Here is a 24526-nt window from a genome sequence, read left to right as displayed (position 1 = left end):
GTCTGTCCTATTAGAGCAACTCAGTTATGCTGAAGTTTTATTTTGTCCAATAAGTGCCATCAAAGAGCTTGTCCTTTAATGAAATCCTTTTTTGAAATTTATTTGGCAATATGTAAGGCAAACACATTCTCTATCATGCTTTGTGCACCCCTTTATTGAAACTTGGCGGTTTTTTCCAAGATATATGTTAATATTAAAATATTACAATGCAAATGCAGCCTCTCCCCAACCCTGTCTGTCTTACACACACACACATCAAGGGAATGCCATATGTCCCAAGCGAAAACCTCCTTGGAAAAGCAGAAATGCTGAACATATCACACAGCACCATTGTGAGAGGACATTTGTCAGTTTTCTCCCTGGCAATGAGATTTTTCTCACCCTCAAGACATGCAAATGACTTTTTTCATCTGTTCTTTTTATGTTATTTGAATAATTTTCTCCTATAGAAGTGAGAGCTGTCAAAAATTAACCATTTGGGGCTTTGGCATTTAGTTATGTGACCTTTTTGAGAAATTAGATCTCTTCAGGGAAGTGGTAACTTTTAAAGTCAGAGATGTCGAAGGGCTTCTCAGGTGGTCAGTGGATAGATATCAGCAGGTTGTTAATGGCACATGACTATATTAAAATGTTTGACATTTTGGAAAAAAATAAAGTGCTTGACATTTTGGATCCTCTCATACTCTGTTTTTGTTTTCGAAATCGATATTTCAACTGATAATAGAAGAGATGATTCAGTTAGGTGCAATGTCTTATTCCCCCACATTACTCGGGTTAATAGTATAATGCAAACATTTCTGTAAGTCTGTTGCTAACTTAACATGCTCTTTGAAAAACTACACAAGCGATGCTGTATTTTCCATGCCTTGGTTTGAGTGTTCATGTCTGTAAGAAAGTGCCAAACCAGCTTATTTAGTATGAATACTTTTAATAAATCAGAGAGTTGCACTCTGGAGGGCTGCGATAAACCTCTAAATTCATTTTACGTAGACATAGGTTGAAGTATGTACCAGGCTCGGAGCAAAGACAAATGCAGCTATCTCTTTCATCACATTGCTTTAAACATTTTTCAGCTTTAGGCTTTTCTTACAAATCCGCTCTATCAGGCTATTAATTGTTTCACTGTACCTGATCTCTAACAGGAATGCACCTTGCAAAACAGCAGGAGAAAGCACATTTCTTAAAGTCCTCCGATGGCTTAACACTGTGGCTCATCTCCTTGCACATTATACTCCTAGCTGTAGTTCATCCATTAGGCTGGAAAAGACAAGATTCCCAAGTGGCCTTGGTGCCTTTTCCGATTCCCAGGGGACCCACCAACCCTCCGCGTGTGTTGCCTGCGCACAGGGAGTGTTCCCTGCTAATCAGGTCAATGATTATCGCCGGGCTCCAGGGACCTGACAGGAGCCTATCACAGCAGTTAGGGAGCCACCAAACGCAGCATGCTCGCGGAGGATCTCCCGTTAGGAAACATCGCTTAGTCCTCATTTACTCACTGGAACCTCTGAGGATTTCAGCTTATCTTTTTGTCCTCGCAGACAGTGAGGGGCTCTACATAAACAGGAAAAAGACGCCCCGCAGGCAGCTACTTGGAGGGTGTTGATCGAAAACTTCCATCTCCCCACCCCATTCACGGTTGATTTGACTGATTTCTCACCTCCTTCACAGAGAATATTTCAATTAAGGTAAGTGCCGGGAGAGCTGGACTGCATCGCCCTGAATTTCTGCATTGAAAGTTCTGACCAAACTGATATTCTGCACTGCAGCAAGTGACTGTTTATGCCAGGAAAAGGCTTAGTTTATAAGCAAGTGTCCTAGAATGAAAACCGGCATTTGGGGATAATGAGATGCCAGAGCAATTTCTCTTGAAATACGAACAGGCTTGCCTTGCATCAGGAGAAAATAAAGGGAAATATGAAAAGAGAGTGAATTTCTCATTTTACCTTTTTAGTAATCGGGAGAACTGTGCAGCGCTAAGGTAACTTGATTTTGATTGAAGTGTTTTGTTGATGTCATATGGTGAAATCTCTGAGTCGAAACGCTTCAAAGTTAAATTAGATGGAAAGAAAATTTGCAAATGAGAGTTGAGATTTTGTGCAGCTCTCCACTTTAACAATGTTCCCGGGCTCCCTGTGGGTTAAAGGATTTAGGGCTAATCCCCGAATGTTTTCACAGTGTCCATTTAGGAATTAAAATATAAAATGATAAAGTTTCTGATGTAACTGTTAAGAAAAACAAACCAAAAAGAATTAATATACCACTGATACGATTTATGGTTCTTGTAGAAGAGAACGATTTCTTTTCTGAAATAGATTAATAAAAGGAAAGACAAGAAAAATTAACTTCTCTCTAAAATGCTTATTTTTGAAAGGAGAATTCTCCAATAAGAGATTACATTCGTGTGTTTATTGAAATCTTGGCTTTTATGTTTGAGGTTGCTCTTTGTTATCAAACTAAAGCGAATTGAGGTTAAGCTTGCTTTGTACATAGTTTAGGGCAATTATCTACGCAATTAGGATAAACTGGTACATGTTATTTCTTCTAAAGCTATTTTTCTCATAAGTTTAAGAATATCCAGAGAGAATGGAAGAGTTTGTTTTTTTCAAAGTTGGATTTAATTATGTGAACTTTTTTCTATATTACTTTGCACATATAATCTAACGGTTTTATCCCATATTATGGTAAATTTCTATGTAATCAAGAATACTACAGTAATTCTATCACTGTAATTAGATATGATAGATTGATTAGTACACTAAGCATGGTGTGAGTGAATGATAGCAACCACTTACCTTTTTATAATGTAGTAGTTCAAAATGATTTTCAAACAGGGAAACATTAGTTAAGGTATAGGTACATAGCATCATACTTACGCTCACTGAATTTCAATAACCACTCTATTCTGCTAAGACACAATATTTATCTAATAAATATCTAGCTGCTTTCATGTAAAGACTTACATGGTATCTTGAACTTTGCTTTTCTAGAATGAGCACTCATATTTCATGAAATGGTGATTCTACCCTTCTCCTATGGTTACCCTGAGATGTAGCATTTTATTAAGATGTCAAAACACTCTTCATCTTAATTGGCCATCCTTCTGAGATTCTCTAGAGAGCTTTTCAGGCTGATGTTGATGTTGTTACTTCTCTCACAGGAATAAACTATTTTCAGGATACCCATAGGCGCTGACATGTGTTTGCTGGTTGTCTGAATGTTTTTTAGCCAAAGACTGAAGACATTCATCTGCCTCTGTTACCCTGAGACTTCTGTGTCTTTTCTCCAGAGAGCTGGTTTCTCAACTGATTCAAAGATACCTGAGAGAAATGTGTTGACAACAGTTAGCTCTTACTGGGTTTTGGCTTCGTCTTACTCTTCTTCCTTTTTTTTTTTTTTTAATTTTAAATTTTTATTTTTTTAGTACTATTGATACATAGAAAGAGACAACATTAACCACACAAGGCCACATTTGCCGTGACCAAACTTTTACAATGCTTAAACTATCTCTGTATTATCGACTATCCTTGTGCAGAGTTCAAAATCGATGGTGGTATCCTACCCAGTGAACTTTTATTGGATGTACTTTGTTGATGTATATGACTATTGAAAGATGTGTCAGTGTGTAAATGAAATATATACGTCTAAAAATGAAGGCAATTATAGTTCTTATTTAAAAAGTTATACCTAGGGACACCTGGGTGGCTCTGTCGGATAAGCGTTTGACTCTTTATTTCAGCTCAGATCATGATCTCATGGTTCCTGAATTCAAGCCTTCACACTCACAGTGTGGAGCCTGCTTGGGATACTCTCTCTCTCTCCCTCTCCCTCTCCGTCTCTCTCTCTCTCTCTCTCTCTCTCTCTCTCTCTCTCTCTCCCTCTCCCTCTCCCTCTCTCTCTCTCTCTCTCTCTCTCTCTCTCTCTCTCTTTCTTTTTCTCTGCCCCTCCCTGCTCATTCTCTCTCAAAATAAATAAAGATAAAAATTAGAAAGTTATACCTGAAGTTTTTAAAGAGGTTTTATGATTGTAGCTGTTGTCTTAATTTGCGTACAATTGAATTTTAGGAGTCGTTGCTTTTAGGTAGACACCTGACTCTTCAATCAGATTTCTCTTTTTGTTTTTCCTTATTATATTATCTCCAAGTGCCCCCTTACCTCTACGTTCTATATTGAATCCCATTTTTCATTCATTTGACAGTAATTTATTCCTTCTGTGGGATCCAAAAACATCTTATAGGATAAACTCACTTAGAGTAGACAGTTTTAAAATTTAAACCAAAAAGTCTGTTAAAACTTTCCTTATGATTTATAACCTGCTTTTCTCTTTGTGATATTTTCAATAAAAGGTAACAGGGACAAGCAGTGTCTAATAAGTTTTCTAAATGACAAACAGCTGGGTTATAAACTTTCATATATAGTTTTATAATCATCAAGTAAAAATGATAACATCAAGGCTATCTCCAATGAGGAGATGCAGGCTGGGAGAGGACAGGTAACCGAGGGAAGGACATACCATAGTCAGTGGACCTTTGATTCACACTCAGATCGGCCTGCGTTTAAAGCTCCTAATATTTATGCTGTACTTTTATATCACCTAGTATGTTGTGACCTTTTCCAGTGTTTGATGTGGCACTCATGAATATTTTAAGATAATTTATAAGATAGTACAGCTTAATTATATTACCTTCGAAATAGTTTAACTGTTGACTTACTCAAAGCAAATGACTTTGTAAATTCCATAACCACCAGTTTTTGAAATAAGCATGTACTTTGTTCTTTTTGGTTCTGAAAGAAGTCTGTATAGGAGTCTTTGCATCAAGCTGATCCTGATTACCACTAACAGATAAAGTTCTCTACTATGTGGATAATTGGAACTGAAATTTAGTATCGGGAGCAGTGGACATACTCTCAGGATAAAATCAAATTATAACGTAGTGATATACATTCAATGCCACTTCTGTGAAACGAGATTAAAAGAAAAGTTAAGAAGAATTCATGTTCATGGCAAAAGACACTCACAATAGTAGACAGGATAAACTGGGGCGCCTGGCCGGCTCATTCAATTGAGCATCTGACTTCAGCTCAGGTCATGATCTCATGGTTCGTGGATGTGAGCCCCGCATCGGGCTCTGTACTGACAGCTCAGAGCCTGAAGCCTGCTTCGGATTCTGTGTCCCCTTCTTTCTCTGTCCCTCCCCTGCTTGCACTCTGTCTATCTCTCAAAACTAAATAAAACAATTTTAAAAAATTTAAAAAAAGAAAGAAAAGATAAACTAATGGTTGGAATTGAATGTTGGAAAGTGACTGAAAAATTAATATTTAAGTGTACAGAAGTCTATTTGTTCTACTGACTTTATATAAACCTTCCCATGTATATGCAGAGATTTACTATAGCTAATTATGTTGATTTGTGACATTATCCAAACCAAAATTTTGTTCAGTCTATGACAAAAGAGAAGAGATGTCACAAAATTAGGACTGACCTGGAAAATCAATAATGATTAGCTATCATATCCAAGGATGTACTGAGATGTAACTGGAAGTTAGGTTGCATAGTTACAAAATATCGTTTATTATGCTCCAGCATACTCCCAAACATTTAAAAAAATAACATTATAACAGATATTGTGAATATTGGATTCAATAATTTTTAGAAACATGATCTATCATCTATCTACTTATCTATCTATCATCTATCTATCTATCTACCTATCATCTATCTATCTATCTATCTATCTATCTATCTATCTCCAACTACCAGCCAGCTTACTTTCCATTCTCTAGTTTTTTTAGAAAGGGATTGGCTTATCCTAGGTGCATATAACAATAACAGGAAAACAAACTATATATATATATATATATATATATATATATATATATATACACACACACACACACACACATATGTATACACGTGTGTGTGTGTGTGTGTGTGTGTGTGTGTGTGTGTGTGTGTGTGGAGATAGATAGATAACCCCCTTTATTACCATTCCAAAAGAATGACCATGATCTGTTAAAAGCAGTATTGCATAGGAGTTTGTTATGTCCACAATGCATAGGTATCCTCATCCAAAAAATATGACTATGTGTCTAAGACCCACTGGTCACAGTAGATTTGACCAGAGATCTAAAACGATCATTTCTGGGATGGCCAATGGATACCAGGTGGATGACAAAAGAACCAGACCAGTGTAGGATGTTCTCTATTAGGTAATAAATACCTGACTTGGTGACTTTTAAAATCTGAAATAAATGTGGATAACAGCAGTTGGTGGGCAGGAGCAGAAGTTGAAAACACAGATGGTAGTCTGCAGAAATCATGAATAAGCTGAGGTCATGAGGTTGGTAGAAAAGAAAGAAGAGGTTTATTCCTTTATGTCAGGTGAGACACATTTTCTGAGTCACCATAATGGCTAAGCACAAGAAAGGAGAGCTTTCCTGTGGAGGGGCAACAAAGCTGTGTTATCCTGGGTAATATTTCAGACACCCTGTGCAGTGGTGAGACTTCCTGTTTTCAACATTTTTCTCTATGGTTGCAGTCCCATTTACTAATTTAAGCTGAGTGAATCTTTGTTTTTTGCAAACTAAAAGGTTATAACCAGCCCAGCATCATAAGTATTCACGGTCTCATTAGAAAATGGATAAGACAGAAATGTGTAGTGGCTATAATGATGTACAAGTACTACCAAGGTTCAAATGACCACTAAGGGTAATTTCTAGCTCTATGACTTCAGGCACATAAGTTAAAGTATCTAAACTTTGTGGGTTTTTTTTTTTTTGTGATTTTTAAAATGGATCTAATGGTAGTACTGTTCCACGGGGCGCCTGGGTGGCTCAGTAGGTTAAGCATCCGACCTGGGCTCAGGTCATGATCTTGTGGTTCATGGGCTCGAATCCTGCATCCGGCTCTGTGCTGACAGCTCAGAACCTGGAGCTTACTTCAGAATCTGTGTCTCCCTCTCTCTCTCTTTCCTTCCGCTGCTCATGCTCTGTGCCTCTGTGTCTCTCAAAAACACATAAACATTAAAAAAAAAAAAAAAAGAAAAGAAAGAAAAAGAAAAAAACTTAATGATAGTACTGATCCATAGCACTGTTGTGTGAAATAAAGGAGATAATTGATATAATTGCTCAGGTCATCAGGAGATGATAGTTATTATAAATGAGAAACCTTGTTATGAGTCCCTCACTTTATCTGTCACGTAGAGAAAATGAGGGATAGTATCTCTCTTTAGCAAGAATGCACACTGGGACCTTACCAGAAGCTCCTGAAACCACTTCCTGACACTATGTTTATATCAGTATTTGCATTTTAGGAACATGCAATTTTTTTTCTATTGGATTTAGACAGATGAGTGGATGTTTCTTGAAAGAAAGTAATTCACTAGACAGTTTATAGAAACCCTTCTATTTTCGTCAGTGGTTGTTTGCATGCACAAAACCAGAGCTGAATAGTTGAACATAAAGATATTGTAGAGGCTGCAAAGCTGAAGATTTTTGCTGTTTTGTCTTTTGCAGAAGTTTGCTGACTCCTTGCTTAAAAAAGAAACTAATTCATGTTGCATGTCTTTTTTTTTGTATTATTATGAGCATAATAAATATTTGGTGAAATATTTTTAAAATGTTTTGAAGATAATTATCTAAATGTCTTTTTCCAGATAGATTCAAGCTTATCATTTCCTCCTATCCACTAATTCACCCATACTCTTTTATGCAATTTCAATCTTCTAATTATAAATGTTGAAAAATTTGCATATATATGCAAAAATATTCCAAATTTTGCATATTGATTAAATTGATTCAAGTAATAAGCATAGCAAATCTGTATTTTTGCAAAAGAATTAATTGTTTTCCATCCTCCATGCCACACATTCATTTTTTTTAATGTTTCTTTATTTTGAGAAAGAGAGAGAGAGAGCCAGCATGTGCACACAAGAGTGCATGTGAGTGGGGGAGGGGCAGAGAGAGAGAGGGAGAGAGAGAATTCCAAGCAGTCACGGTGTTTAGCACAGAGTCCCACATGCGGCTCAATCCTGCCACCACGAAATTCCGACCTGAGCTAATATCAAGAGTCAGATGCTTAACCAACTGACTCACCTGGGTGCCCCAAGCCCCACATTCTTATAATTTGATATATAGAGGAATCAGTGACTATGCATCTTAAAACAGCAGATTCCTGGGTCCCATACCTGGAGTATTGATTTAGTAGTTCTGACAAAGAACCCAGGAACCACAGTTTTGAGACATATGAAGGTTATTCTGATAAATTCAGAATATATAGGCATGTGACCTAATTACTGTGATTGAAACAATTTCCCGGGTAATTCTAATATTCAGACAAGGTTGAGGATTGCAGCTGTAGACCAGCAACTCCAAACATGAGTGGGCATGCAGATTATCTGGGGCTCTTGGTCAAGTGGTTCTGGAGTGCTGCCTGAGACTATGCATTTCTCACAACCTCACGGGGATGACAGGGCTGTCGCTCAGTGAGAAATGCTGCGCTCATTCTGGCCTCCCTCTGCCCTATGGTTGCCACAGGTGGGTAAATTTTCAAGGACATGACTTGTAGCCCAGCTCACCTGCGTCAAGTCAATAAAACTTCTCAAGAAACTCTTTCCATCAAAGAATGGTGATAGGTAGTCCTGAGCTAGGTCAAACTTGAGAAAACTTTTTTTTTTTTTTTTTTACACTCTGTTGTGGACTCCCACTTACCCATTCTGGAAATAGAATAATTGAGTGCTTTAGAAAGCAACATATTTAGGTAAGCATTGCTAATATTTATTTGCAGTTAAGGTGATATTTAAGGACAAGTGTTGCTTTTCCAACCTACTTCCCAATGTGTAGAAATTTCTGGCCATAGCACCACCTAGGCTAAGTCCATACCAAAGTTCAAAACTTAGCAGAAAATGCTGACTTCTCACATTTCAGTTCCCTCCATTCCTAGGAATGCAGTCCTGAGACTTCATTATTTGTCAGTTCAACTTTCTTCTTCTCTCCCCAAAATAAATGGCAAGGATATTGATTTCAGTTCTCTCCTCTATTTAACCTTTTTTTTTTCCAACTGCCACATTTTCTTTTTATTGCTAAAACCTATAAAACCCTAAGGGAAATACTATATTTCATTAATATAGACACAAATTTTGTATAATTTATATTGTAATATAATTTTTATTATCCAAACTTGCCGATTGAATTCCCTATTACTCTTCTATATTTTTTCTTCTAGAATGTTTAATATTACATTAAACATACACTTATTAACTTGTTTTATTATTATCTGTCTCCCCACTCACATTAAACATCAGAATGTGATGTCCATGAAGCAGGGTTTTTGTTTCTTTTATTCAGAACTGCAACCTGATGCCTAGAATGGTGCCCAGTGTAGAGCAGATTCTCAGAAAATACCTAGTGAACAAAAGAAGGTATGGATGTTCCAATTGAATCAGTAAATTGCATGGTCTATGTGTCAGACTTGAGGCAAGTACCTAAGTAACCATAGTGGTGCTTTTCCTTAGGACTGTGTAAGTTTCAAGCACATTTCTTAAAAGGCTTACATTCATCCACTTAATTTACTCAGTCACTATCGTGTACCTCCTAAGTGTCAGGCACTCCGCTAGATGCTAGGGACATATGACGATGAGCCCTAGTTCTTATTCATGATGTATTCTGCCTGTTGTTGGTGGGATGGGGGAGCCAGACAAGAGAAAAGGCAGTTACAATACTCTCTGGTGTTCAATCACGGACAATAGGTACAGGGTGTTATTAATGTACAGAGTAGCTTCTGACTTAACTTTGAGGGATTGTGGGATACTTCCAAGAAGTTATCTGAGCTCTAATTTGAAGAATAATTTGTATTTAGACAGAAGAGGTGGGGTTGTAAGTTCCTAACAGAAGTCATACTATGTGCAAAGGCACAGAAATGTAAGAGAATTCCTACCATCTTCCATGACCATATTAGTCTGGTTTAACAGGACGATGTGGTAGTGTATGTGTAAGAAGAAGCAACTTCATATTTGCCTATGTAAGGAGTTTAACCTTCAACCCAGAAACAGTGGGATCCCATTAAATGATTTGAGAAAGGGAGAGACAGATATGTTGGTGCTCTATTCTGAATCTTGCATTTTATTTTCACTACTTCAATCTGAAATATATATGTATGTACATATATAATATTTATACATATATATTATGTATTATGGAAACATGAAAATGAAAAAACAAAATAAAAATATACCAGAGGAGAAAATTCATTTTTTGTGGAACTCAAGGGAGAGAGAGTAAGACACTCTTAAAATGTTGGACCAAGGATATATGAAAGTTCAGATGTTAAAACCAAATAAGGGGTTGAATGAGGATAAGTTTGGCCAACTATATATCCATATGTGACTTTCAGGGACTCTATTACATGATTAGATGACACATTTATTTCAGTTTCAGAGTTAATTAAAAATGGCGGACCGTGGATGGCCATATCTGCTAGTATTGACGTGGAAAAATGTTCACATTCTCCTTCGTCCAGCTGTAACCTAACAGAAAAGGCCACATTCTTACATCTACCCTTGCTGGATAACCAAACTCAAAATGGACTATTCAAACTTAATGTCACTCACATTCTTAGGGAATAACATTCTGACCTTTTCATTCCAGGAGTAGGATACTAGGTGTTACTCTGGCAGAAGCTCTACTTCTTTTGTGAAAAATTTGTTGTTGTTGATTGTAGCTGAAATTGAATAGGAGATATCATTTCCTCACCGAAGTTTTCTCTTACCATTCCACCCAAAATAGCAGCCCTTCCCTTTGTTTCTCCTTATTGTTCATCTGATATTTAACACTTATGCCTGATGATGGGTTCTTCAATGGGACTGTAAGCTCTGTGAAGATAAAAACCTTATTTTGTTCCCTGCTGAAGCCTCAATACCTAGATTACTGGCTATGATATAATTAGTATCTATGTGTTACAGGAAGGAAAGAAAGAAGGAAGGACGAAATGGAAGAAGGGAGAGAGGGGTCAAAACGTCTTCCCATCTTAACCCCCAAATCTTTCTATGTAATCTCTCTACACAATCTCAGTAAATGATACTGTAACCTATCCAAATGAGTCAGCTTAGAAAGCCAGCTCTTATCTTTGCCTTTCCACTTCTCGTACCCTACAATATCCAATCAATATCTAGTCCTTTCAGTTCCTCCGTCGAAATCTCACTCGCGTGGATTTTCACCTTTACGTCTCGAAGGTTCATACCACCTTCATCTGTTACTTGTTTGTAGTCTCTGTGTTATACTTTCTCGTCATAAAATAGTGCCCCTATTTCCAGAATATTGACCTCTCTAAATAGAAACCTGATCTTACCATTCCTGTGTTAAAAGTTTCCCTTGGAATACCCCATCTCTTTCAGGATGTATTTCAGACCTTCCTGAGGCATCTGTCTGTATGCAAAGTCTGGATGTTCTGTCCTCTCTAGTCTTGCCTCACCTGCCAGTCGATTTGTCAGGCATCCTTTGTGAGATTTCAAGTTTTCTGTCTGTCGCATTAAGTTGACTTTTTTCCTGGCTAAATCTCTTGACCCTTAGAACAGAAGATGTCACTTTACCCAAGTAGTTTGATCCCTACGGGTCTAGTTAAAATGCCCCTCCTATCAATTTCCATAACACACTGTAAACCTCTTACACTCCAATCACAGAACTCATTATGTCATATACTAATGCTAAATTCCAAACTGTCTGATGGCAGGCTCTGTGACTGTTTCATTCACTACTGTGTTTTCCCGGTGACAGGCACTGACGTACACAAATCATTTGCAGAAAAAGACAGATAATGTACTTCTCTGAATTCAAAAGCAGTCATTTATTCATAAGCTTCTCTCTTCTACTTGGGCGGTTAAATTCCTGCCATTCTGAATAGAACTGTGCTCCTCTGTGTCACCTTTACAAAATGTCAAAAAACACAAAAATATGGTAACAATTAGGTTAATTCAAAAATTTGTCATGCCTGCAACCGCTGAAATTTGTCTAATGTATTTCATACATTTTATCCACCTCTTGGACTATGTAGATATCTTATCCGTTAATGAACAGCAAAAACTGTTCATACACGTTTGGTAAAGGTCACCTATATTCAATCAGCACCTTTCTGTGTAATAACTGGGTGACATTTCTCATCCATTTGTGATCAATGAACATGCATATTTTAGCTCAAAAGTCCATTCTCTTTAAAAGTACCACTCTTATAGCTTTTTATTTCATAGCTAGGTGATATTTAGTGCAGGGAAATGACACTAACTCTTATTATTAGGGCTTTTGATCTTTAGAGGAAAATAATTGGTAGAGCAAACAATAGAAATGGCCTATCCTGGAGAATCAGTAGTCAAAAAGCATATCCTGAATAGATATTCTTTGGTCTCTCACAGTTAAGGAATGGTTACACCACTATATTTAATACTACCATAATTAAACTATACTTTATCGTTTGTCCTTTAGATGAGGTGAAGTGAAATACTCTAAAAATCAATATAGAGTAAACAACAGCGTTAATTCTGGAAAATATTTCTTTCACAGATACTTAGAAGCAATCTTCCTTGGAACCATAATCCTCAAAAAGAAGTCAGAGTCCTTGCAGAAACAGTGTGGGTCACCTGGGTCTAGATTTCTGGATTTTTCTAAAAGCCTCAACGAGGCACAAATGACATTTTACATAGCTTGTGAGGAAAAGAAGTGATTTTTAATGCAGATTCACCAAATATAATGTGGCTGTTTTTTTTATGAGTGCCCCCAAAGGCAAACATCTGAAAGGCAAAGAAAAATACAATACCAAGATAAATGTTGGGACTAGTGTCTAAAGAGGAACATAATATTAATAGAGAAATATCTCCTGTCAGAAACAAAAAAGAGTAAACAGGTTTCATATCCCACAATTCTGTAATTTACTCAGAAGTGTAATTAGACATTGGGATTTTTTTCCTTACCAGATGCTAAGCCAATTTCTTTTTAAGACATTTTAAGGAAATAAACAAAAACAAAACCAAAAAACAGACCCAGTTATGCTCTGATCAGCAGACATGAGGAGAAGAACCCATCACAGTTAAGTGGCAATGAATGCAAAGTTAACACAAAAACTCTTAGGAAAAGTGATGTGAGTGTTACACGAATCCCTTCAAAGAAGTGAAGCTTGTTGGGTAATGATGGTTTATGTTACTCTTGGTCTTGATCAACATACCAACTTAAGAAGCTAACAGCCCCTTCTTCCAGCCACTCTCTTCTAGACCTTTCTTAGTCCAGGTTTTACAGACCTGCCCCTCATGATGAAGTATCCACACACCTATAGACCTCGAGCCTCTTCACCATCTTTCGTGTGTGTGTGTCTGTGATGGGAGTATCCTGCTCACAAAGCGTCGAGACTGGTTTGGGTAAAAGCAGTACAGTTAAAATGTTTTGCTTCACAAAGTCACTCATTCGTCTTTGGAGGAGCCTGACTTGGAAAACTTCCCCCCATTCTAAGCATACTTCTCTATGCATAGGTAATCATCCTCCTCAGATCCATATAAGTCAAATATTGATTCTTTGACTATAGGCAGGTTCTTAAAAGTAGGATTATAGATTAAGTAACAAATCACTAAGCAAGATAAAATGCTTCTTCCATAGGAAAATGCCATAATTTATCCATGATGCCCAGGCCCTGCATCCCCGCTGCTTCATTGTTCCTCTACAGTTTGTGTCTAGGTTCAGGCATGTCTCTAGGGTCCCTGTTGGACACGTTATAGCTTGACGCTATTGAAAGACCATTCACTCCCTTTCCTCTGACCCACACCAAGTAACCAAAATTAGGCCCTAGTTGCCTCTCTGCTTGCTTTCCAAGAAAATTAAACCTTCTCAGGCATGGTAAACATTTCAGAATCTTGAGGGTTGGTCAAAAGGGTGACGTTGTTAGTGTTACACTCATTGAAATGGTAGATAGGTTTGGCATTCCAAGAAGAAATTCCAGAACGAAAAACATTTTTGTTCTTATGAAGCCAGTATCAATGAAAGTAAAAGATATCTCTAAAAAATCAGTCCTGAGACTTGTGTGTCAACTACTTCTTAGATACAGCAGAATTGTTATAGCGAGGTAGTAATAAAGAGTAGAATTTCCATAGGTCCTGGAGCCAGGACCTTAGTCTGACAAGAGGGTAACAACACATGCAAATGGAAAAGGCCCAGCATTTTTGTTGATAGGTATAATTTTAAAAGCAGAAACAGTTTGTTAGGCATTATGCTCTTTTGGTGTTAGTTATGATTCCTACAAAAAAAAACATAACAATTTTGAAGAATGTCAGAAATACCTGTTTGTAGTGTTTTCCACTAGGTTAATTATCAGATAACAGAACTATCATCTGTATGTCATGTTCATAAAATGTGTTCATTTGGTGTGCAAGGTGCATACCAAATTTGAAGCCCAATGTCAACCTTGTTAATAATTATATGGAATGAAAGCACAGTGAAAAGAATGATAATGTTATAGTGTATTCACTTAGACAACATCATGAGTGTTTTTCTTTGGGGGGATTGGCTGAGAAAGTGTACAAAAGGAGCCTTCTGAGGTGCTTGAGATGGGCACCTTGATGTGAATGGTGACTACGTGAATATGTAGATAGGTAGGTAGGTAGGTAAGTAGGTAGGTAGGTAGACAAAAACATAGTGTGATTTTTTTTTTTTAATTAAAGAAATTATCTATGCTGTTTAGCTGAGAATTTTGGTGTAATTATAAATTATCTGTATTTATTTTTCTTTTCAAACATGATTGAGACTGATTTTTTTTTAAAGTTTATTTATTTATTTTGAGAGAGAGAGAGAGAAAAGGAGAAGGGGAGAATCAGAGAGAGGGAGAGACAGAATCCCAAACAGGCTTTGCACTGTCAGCACAGAGCCTGATGCAGGGCTGGACCCCGTGAACTGTGAGAGCAAGACCTGAGCCGAAATCAGGAGTCAGACACCCAACTGAGTGAGCCACCCAGGCGCCCTGAGACTGATTTCTATTGTGACAGAAATAACACATTTCATTGGGTTATTTTTATTATAATGAATTTTATCCCACCAGTTTGCAAGTGAAGAGCACCATAGAAAGTCTTTTATAGTCTTCAAACTGATTGCACACAGATACATGAGAAAAGAAAGAAAGAAGTGTGTAAGAATTTCCTGCAAGAAGCATACAAATTTACAAATTAGAAAATACATGTTTGTTTTGATAGTTTATACATTTTAAAGGTAATGATTTTGTGTATAAGGAGAGTTCGAAGCAGAAATGCAATAATTGTCCCAGACATTTTACCGTACAGATGTATTTTAGCAAAAAGTGACAATAACAGTGTAATTTTAGATGAGGACTCTGTAATAAGGACACTTTACTGATACATGATTTCATCAAAGGCAATAGAAGCCAATTTAGAATAAAACAGAAGAGTTGCCTAAACAGACTACAAGTAGCACTGCTGAAATCTACTTCTCGTCCTAAGCATCTCCCTGGAGCTCTCTGACAAAATCTGAACTTCCCAATATTATTTTCACCCTTTAATTTGGGGTATGATAGGCCCTAGGGTTAGAGATGCAACTAGCTATTTCTTACTAATCAATATCTTCTCATGGTAACTTTTCATGATGATTGGCACTGGAAAAGTGGGACTGACCTGCTCTGAACACCAAGTGTTTTTGGAAAGGGGAAAGGTCTATTGTGTGAGATAAATGGAGAGAAGACCCAACGAGAAACTACACTGTGCACCAGACTCACTGGCATTTAATCCTGAGGGAGAGAGCAGAACAGAAAAAAAGTGCAGGAAACCTAACCTAGGCTCTTTTAGGAATTGTTCAAGCCCGATCTGCATGGTGGAGTTAATTCCCTTATTCCCTTTGCAGATATCCATTTTTAAGGGAACCTGTAAGGAGATTTTGAGAGCTGTTTAAAGTCTCCTGCCTACTGGAGGTCAATTCAAGTGACTGTATATGTGACTTGCCTACCAGATGCTGCCTGGAATAGAACACTACAGTTAGTAATAGAGAAAATTCTAATTTTTCCTTAAAAATACATGTATGCATACACATAGCCTATGTATATAAAAGTATATGTATATATGGATATACGCATATATATGCATATCTCTACTTCTATACATTTAATTACATATATACATACACACACACTATTCCCCCAGAACTTCTGAAACATGATGTGCAAAGCAAGATATGGCACGCTCTTATTTATGTTATTTTATCCCATCTAGACATCTAGAGATAAATCCTATGATCAATGAATGAATACTTCTCTTTTGTTACTAATAACAGGTTAATGATGAGAAAATGTGATTGAGTGTGTGTGTGTGTGTGTGTGTGTGTGTGTGTTTGTGTGTGTGTGTATGAGTGAGAGAGGGAAAGAAATACCATACAGAAAAAAGAGTGAGCATTTTATCCCTAGGCTTTTATTTCCTCATGTTGAACTAAATTCAAGAACAACAAAGAAAGGGAAAGAAACTGGCAGAACATTCTCCTTTTTGCAGAGAATTAGGGAAGAAGAAAAATCATCAGAAGAAACAAATCCGATGGCAATAGAGTAAGAGTGAGAGGGCTCTTTGCTTCTTTGTGTGTAAAAAGCATAAAGTATATATTTTTAATTTTTCTTCAATTTTTTTAATGTTCAGTTGTTTTTGAGAGAGAGAAAGAGATGGGGAGGAGGGGCAGAGAAAGAGCAAGACGCAGAATCTGAAGCAGCTCCAGGCTCTGAGCTGTAGACGCAGAGCCTGATATGAGACTCAAGCTCACAAACTCTGAGATCATGACCTAAGCTGAAGTCGGTCGCTTAACCAACTGAGCCATGCAGGCCCCCCATAAATTATATATTTTAATACTTCATCATTGACTGTTTTGAGGATTAAATGAGATAAAGGGTGGGAAAGTACCTATCAGAGTCCCTGATGAATAGCAATCGCTCAAAGAAGTAACAAAAATTGTTTTTTCTTTTTCCTTTCCCAACCTTAATGAGGTCACCAGGAAACATAGCCAGGACTGCTGAGTAGATCTGGAAGGTGTAGTGATATGAAATTAAAATAATGGGCTTTGCAATTCAACAGACTGAAATTCCAGTCTGATTCCATGTCTCAATACCTGTTCAGTTTTAGACATTTTTTTTTTTACTTTTGTTTAGCATACAGATAATATTTGTGACCTCAGAAGTGGTTTCTGTATTGAGATGCCATCATAAATGAGCTTAGCAGAGTGCCTGGCTTATAGCAAGCACAATGCTGGTGTAGATTATTATTACATTAACTAGATGGCCCAGGTCCCCATATTTTGCTGGCATTCCCCATGTATTCCCTCAATCTCTCTAGGTTTCAGAGTTTTCAGGATTTTTACCCCTCACCCTATCTACAACTTTGATTCCCAGTGTCTCTAATAATTCCAAGCTAAGAAAAGCACCGTTTGTCTGGAGGATGAAAAGTTAACTTTTATTGCAACCCATGGCAACTTAAACGTCTGGGCCTGAGCTAATAAAATAGATCTGATTTTCATCAGTGCCACCTTTATCATGGCTCAGGACCCACTGCCTTGACGGGTGCACCGGGTCCACTCAACTCTCACTGGGCTGTTTGTGAAAGGTCCCAGGGTGCTCGCTCATGCTCTCAAAAACGAGATTCTTGGGTTTTCCCCTCTGACCTCCTGCCTTCTGCCAGGCAAGCCTGTAGTGCTCATGTCTCTTGGAAGATGGCAACTCCTCTGGGCAGTACTGTCCCTTGTTCTGTCTCCATTGCTCACATGACTGCAGTCACAGAAAAAGAGCACTGCCCTTCCCTTTATCTCTTCTTACTTGCAGCTTGAGCGTGTATCTTTCCTTAAGCCACTTGGCACCTGTAGACCAAATAGCAAGGTTTTTTTTTTTTTCATTAAAAAAAATAATGATGGAGAGTAGAATTTAGAAGACATAAATCAAATGGCAGGCAGTGTATTGGCTCTCAAGCCCACAGGCCTGGTACCTGAATATGTCATTTCTCATAACTCCTATTTCTCATCAGCCAGGGGTGAACTTTCTTTTCCCAACTGGACTACATTCAAATAGATCTTCTAGCACTGAGGCGAGGACTCAGACTCCATGCTAGGTCTGATTAGTTTTGGCACCCTCATTTTCATTTCCAGATTCTAACTCGTGTGACAATGTCCACTTATTTCAATTAAAAAAATACTTCTCTTTTTTAATGTTTTTACGTTTATTTATTTTTGAGAGAGACAGAGAGAGACAGAGAGAGACAGAGAGAGAGAGACAGAGTGTGAGCGGGGGAGGGGCAGAGAGAGAGGGAGAACCGAAGCAGGCTCTCCAGGCTTTGAGCTGTCAGCTCAGAGCCTGATGTGGGGCTCTAACCCATGAACTGTGGGATCATGACCTGAGCCAAAGTTGAAGTCGGGCACCCAACCAACTGAGCCACCCAGGTGCCCCACAAAAAATACTTCTTTCACCTGCTATGCTGTTTTTAATAGAAAAAGTAGAAGAAAATAATCCTACATAAATTCAGTCTGTATTCACAATTACTACTAATATTTTATTTTATTTTATTTTATTTTATTTTATTTTAATTTTTTTGTATTAACAAGGCTTGATGATACCGTGGGTAGGCTGGCATTAGTCCAATAAGTTGAACTGAGCCAATCCAAGTTGTTATTCTCTTCTGCAGTGAAAGAGTGCAGTGGAGTCTTCTGGTCCATTCAGTAATCCTGTGGGTCTTTGCTCCTGGAAAACAACTACATGAGCAGTCAGGCAAACATGGATCTCCCCAAGAATTTGCCTAACAGATTGGGCTGCTTAAAAAAATTTGTATACAAACAAAGCAAAAACCTGAAGAAATGTAGCTCTAACCCCTGATGGAAGAAAGATTAACTTCTTGTTCTAGGTTATGCACATTCCAGAAGTAAGCTGTCATTCATCACACAGTACGCTTCTAACCCTCAGGTCTCTCTTGAATCCACTTGTAATCTCCAATGCTTGGGAAAGTGGTCAGCAAATAGAAGGAATATGTTGTTGAAAACATAGAGGAAATGGGAGTTTTCCTATCATCTAATATTTACAGCTTCAAAAAACACTGCATTTGGAATATGGTTTCAGCCAATGTATCCCATTAGATCTCCTTTTCCTCTTGGTTAGAATTCTGAAAGTGTTTTCTCCTAGAAACATTAATTTCAAATTTGGGAACTTGCAATACCTCTAGTTCACCTTAGACTTTATACATACAAATTGGTAATAACATTTAGTATTCACAAACAAACAAGAGGCCTGTATGTAGGACTCTAATATATGAGCCAGATAAGCTAAAATGTGTCCGGCATTCATGTTTGAAACCTCAGTATCTTCTGCTACGTCATGTATGATAACTCCCCCCCACGCTTCCTCCCTGTGCCGTGGTTCTCAGTTGTGCCTCCCAATTCCCTAATTCTCTCCCTGCAGATGCATATTGCTGTTTCGCTCTGAAAGTCAGGCCTTCATTCTTGCAGGGATTCAGCCTCCTTGTCAATATCCTGGCCTCCAGTCTCTTCTCTTTCACGACCTGTCTCCCCAGCTATGATCTTAACCTTGCCACTTTCCCATGTGAAGCCTCCACTGACGCTCTGTTAATACGAAATGAGCTTCAGTCTTTCTAGCATAGAATATGAGGACACATCCCCATCTTCTCCCCTCCCCCTTCCTTCCTGCCATTCCTTTCCCCGTGAAGTTCTTAGTCACTGTGAATAATTTTCAGTCACATGCCCAAGAATCTACAAACACACTCCTAATGGTATTTTTGGCCCCTCTGCTGTCCACAGTGCTTGAAATGTATCTGCTCTTCTCCTTCTTATCCTTAAACTCCTCCATAACTATTCTGGGTAATTCCTGTTGTCTCTTGGAAACTCAGAACTGACACCACTTTCACCAGGAAGCTCTTCTTCATCTCCAACCAGAAGCCTAATTTAACTGTTTTACTACACGTGCCATATTGCTTCCTAATTTTCTTTGTGAATTTGTGTCACCTGATAGATTATAAACTCTGTGGAGGCCCAGGCCGTATCTTATGTTTGTTTAAACCTCAGTGTTTGGTACTGTGTTTGTCACATGATAACACTTGAGTGCTAATTCTTAAATGCATGAACACATGTATAAAAGAGTATCTTCCTGGGGCGCTTGGGTGGCTTGGTCAGTTAAGCATTTGACTTCGGCTCAGGTCAGCATCTCTCACGGTTCATGAGGTCAAGCCCAACGTCAGGCTGACAGCTCGGAGCCTGGAGCCTGCTCCAGATTCTGTGTCTTCTTTCTCTCTCTGCCCCTCCCCCTCTCAAAAATTAATAATAAACATTTAAAGAAGAAGAAGAAGAAGAAGAAGTAGTAGTAGTAGTAGTAGTAGTTGTTGTTCTTTAAGGACTGTTGAGATGTATGGCCAAGTTGTAAATACTCAGTAATGACTTTGGAGACCTCTCTATCTTTAGTTGCTGACTACACATTTTAGTTCTTTTTGAATTATAATACCATCTTACGATTCATAGATTTAATAGCGAAATGTCTCTTGTGTGTCAGAAACTGGGCCAGATCCAGGGTAGCTATAAGCTAAAATAATCACTAAAACGTATATAGGTACAAGTGTGGAATGTGCTCTGAAAGAAATGTGAATGGTATTGTGAAATACAGAAAGGCGGGGCCTGGCATGGCTTAGAGACAAAAGAAGCCTCCTTGGAAGGACCTATGTTTGAAGAGAAATCTGTAGATGTGTAGTAACTCAATGGAGACGGAAGGAAGACGTGCCAGGCTGATGGACTCGATGGTTCATGCAAAAGCCAGTGGGATGCCAGTGTGTGCTCGAAGGGTGGAGAGACACCAGGGTGGGAGAAATAGACACAGAGGTGCACAGCTGTATGAGGGGAGGCTGTGACAGTTTTGGAGATAAAGGCTTGGAAATGAGGCATAAATGGGGCGGGACTCTTATGTTACTTCAAAAAAAAAAAAAATACCAGGAGTCCCCCACGTTGTGGTGAAGGAGAGAAATGTGCATGAAGACGGATTTTCAGAGCTCAGGGCTCCTTCACTGAGAAAGGGATGGATCAAGATGACCCAGCTTCTGCGAGGGACTGGCAGAGGACAGATGTGACAGTCTGTTTTGGACTCCCGATTTTAGGTGACTTTTAGCACCAGAGTTCCACCATAGGACATTTTGGCCATCACAGACGTGGACAGGATGTAAACAGAGACGAGAGAAGGAACTCACGGCTAAACCATGAGAAACTGTAACGGTTGTTAACTCTGTGAAGATGAGAGAGAAGAGAGGGGTCATCCCCAATTTGTTTTTATTGTATGTGGTTTTATTATACTGTGAACTTTGTGAGAAAAGAAAAAAAAACCTGTACTTATTTAATGTGGTCACACAGCACCAAAACGGCAGCCAAATTGCGAACCTTTACAAAAAAAAAAAAAAAAAAAAAAATTGTTAGCATGAACTGAATTAAGTACTTATCCTCCAAGAAATCACTGTAACATCTAATTGAAAAGTGAAAATTATGTATCTCTCCATAGTGTCATATTTAAGCAAAAAAATTACATTCATTCTAGGGGAAAGGTGGGGGATCTTTTTTTTAGTAATGCTTTGCTTTTAAAACAAATTATCTCAACTTGAATTAAGTATAGGCCAGTGGTCATCACCCAGGACAGATCATGATGACTCAATATGAGGATTAATTATAAAAGTAATCATAGCCGTTATCTAATTATTCAAATCTTAATTGTGACTCTGCTGGCCCAATTAGTCGGAACACAAGGCTAATGTTAGAGATGGGTGGGTACTCAGCATCTGTGCCTAAGTGAGAGGCATCTGTTGCCAAGAGGTTAAGTGATGGAAAGTGTCAACTCACCAGCTGTGAAGGGAGTGAGCCTTAGAAAAGCTCACAGGAGCCAGTGTGGTGATTTAGCACACAGGGCTGGGGGCAGGTGAGCAGAGAAAGCATGTGCACTCTGGAGGCATTCGGTACCCAGGGTGGACTGCGGAAGGCCAGCCCTTGCTTATGTCACCATTGGGTGCTGCCATTAAAAATAGGGAAAAAAAAATTAAACAAAAGATACAAAGATATGTCTGTTCTTGGTCCCTCGCAAGTGGATGATGCTATGAAAAGAAATGAGCTAGCAGCAAATTTTAAACAAATAAATGTGCTTTTATAAATTCATTAGTGTCGTTGATGGCTTCTAACATTTATTTGATCCACGTTATATCTAATAAAAGAAATAGAATTACCCAGATGAAATATCTTCTTATAAGTATAAATGGTAAAGTAATAGATTCCAGATTGGTACTATTGATTTTGACTTTAGTAGTATATAATCTACAATATCTCCCACATCTCATATATTTATATGCTATTATTGATTTTGACCATGTTATATAGGAAGGATTCTATTAATAATGTTATTGATTTTAAATATATTTATTATTAATATTTATAAACTTTTCATGTTGCTTTAAAGTCTGTACTGAACTATAATCAGTTGTTAGGGAAAGGGAAGCAGTGTATAAAGTATGACAAAACTGATTAGAACCTGGATCGCATCAACTTTTGACCTCGCTGTGGATTTGCTTTCACTGTTTGTTGACCCTGTCATAAGTTCAAGTTTTTATTAATTCACATTTTGGAATGTGCGAATGAAAGAGTGTTTACATTCATTGAAGTCAGAAAATGTTAATTTACATGAAATGTATATACATCTTGCTCGTGAGTGTGATAGAAACGATTTCAACTTTTCACATTGGTTTCACAGAAGAAAATTACATTTCAACAAAATTAAAAGAGTTTGGGGAGCTTTTTCAGCCTTGCATCTTCATGCTCCCTTGTTATTGAATCACAATAAGAAATCCTGTTAGTTCTCTGCTACTGAGCAAATTGCTTTCCGCAATTATGGTTTATGTTTTAATGGCGGTGGCTTCACATTAGGAGAATTATTCCAAAGCAGCATTGCCTCTTGATGCCCACACGGAACAACACCCTGCCTACTTTATAAAATCCATGCCTCCCATGTTGCCTCTAAGGAAAATATATAAATAAATGCTTGCCAATCTTGCTTCTGAGAGAGGTTTAATTGAGGATAATGAAACATCCCTAGCTCCAGAATGGGAGTATGATGGCCACAAAGCCCTTTAAAATGCTAATAGGCAGAAGGCATTTATAGAAGTTTTGGAAGATTATGCAGCATGGTAATAGTGGAGGCAGGTGACAGTCTGTCAAAATTACCTGCGGTGATCAGACCTATTTTCCCTCTTTTTATTTCTGATGCCCACTTGAATGAGGGATTTAGGGTGATACAATGTTGGCACCTTCAACACTAAGCATCCTGCCCTTTCGGCTGTAAGGCATCTGTATACCACCCATTACAGAGGGGGGAAGTGACCAGCAACAAGCAGAGCCGTTAATTATACATGATTTAATGTTTCTTGGTCCCACTTCCTGTCCTCATTTCAGTTGTATTTCACCCTCAGAATACCATTCTCACTTTAAATCATAGTGACAATATGAACAGCGCGTGGCTACTTTAACTACGCAACTTACCGATGCGAGGGGGTTGCCTCAGCTGTAAGACATGAACTCAGAAGTGATAAAGCATGGTACTCCTTCAGTAAAATGGAATAAGAAATCACTTTGACAGAGCCTGGATTCTGGTCTGGATTGCTGAATGTTGTTTTTTTTTTTCCCCCCTCTTTCAAGGTCGATGTTCTTTATTTTATGTGGAGTAAATCTTAAGTGACAGCACAGGAAGAAATGTCGACAGCCCAGGTTAATGCATTTGGGGTCAAAATGGGCTTCAAAGTGAAGGGAATCAGACCTCTTGAGATATTCAACTAACATTCACAAGTTTAAAAGGAATCTTGATTAAATGGCCACTGGTATGTTCAATGCCAAGAGCTGGGGGAGGCATGAAAGGAACACTTTCAGTTGCTTATTAAACAAAGGGAACCTCTTTATTTTCATTTGACTAGGGCACAGCATGAAGGTGTGGTTTAGAATGATTTCCTGTGGCTGCCTTTTCCACCTCAGGGAGTTATAAGTGACTTATTTTCATTTCTGAGTTGAAAGCGTTGGTCTCTGGGATTTGAAATGACAAGTGTCTTTCCCCACCTTCATCACCTGCCAGCAACTTGAATACCATCTGCCCAGGTGCCAGGTTCTGGTCTGTTGCCCCTCAGGGACCTTCACCTGCATTTGTGTAGGTAGTGCCTAAGGGTAATCATTTGCATTTATGGGTAACACCACCAATTTGTAAAAATAACGCCTAAAAATAAAAGAGGAAATCATGAGTTAGTAACTGAAAACCAAGGTCATATCCTGATGATTCATTTGTATATGGGTTTCCTCTCTTTTATTATAAAATTCCTAATCTGATTATCTATTTTGTTTCATAAACTTATATTTTAAATAAATTAAAACATTCTGGAACACTTAAACTTGATATATAAATAGCATCCCTAAAACGGTAATCAAATGATTGTCTTCAAGGAATCTACTCAGATCTTTTTCATTAATACTTC

At 38.1% G+C, this 24526-nt stretch overlaps 1 protein-coding gene across 4 annotated transcripts in view; it reads left to right on the top strand.

The window, feature by feature from the left end:
* The window catches only part of CDH12 (cadherin 12), a 1048697-nt gene that overhangs the window by 654428 nt on the left and 369743 nt on the right, over nucleotides 1–24526 (top strand). For 2 of the 4 annotated variants that reach the window (XM_053906903.1, XM_019450744.2), the window contains exon 3: nucleotides 1539–1685. The exons of 1 other annotated variant lie outside the window; for it this stretch is intronic. The gene's annotated coding sequence lies outside the window, so the exon portion shown is untranslated. Of the gene's footprint in view, nucleotides 1–1383; nucleotides 1686–24526 lie in introns of those variants that run through there. One more of the 4 variants, XM_019450743.2, reaches the window with a different exon arrangement.

The sequence above is a fragment of the Panthera pardus genome, unplaced genomic scaffold (assembly GCF_024362965.1).
Source record: "Panthera pardus isolate Hobbes unplaced genomic scaffold, ASM2436296v1 HiC_scaffold_2, whole genome shotgun sequence".
NCBI lineage: Eukaryota > Metazoa > Chordata > Mammalia > Carnivora > Felidae > Panthera > Panthera pardus.
The sequence above is the reverse complement of the archived record's forward strand: the minus strand, read 5'-3'. Positions and strand labels throughout refer to the sequence as shown.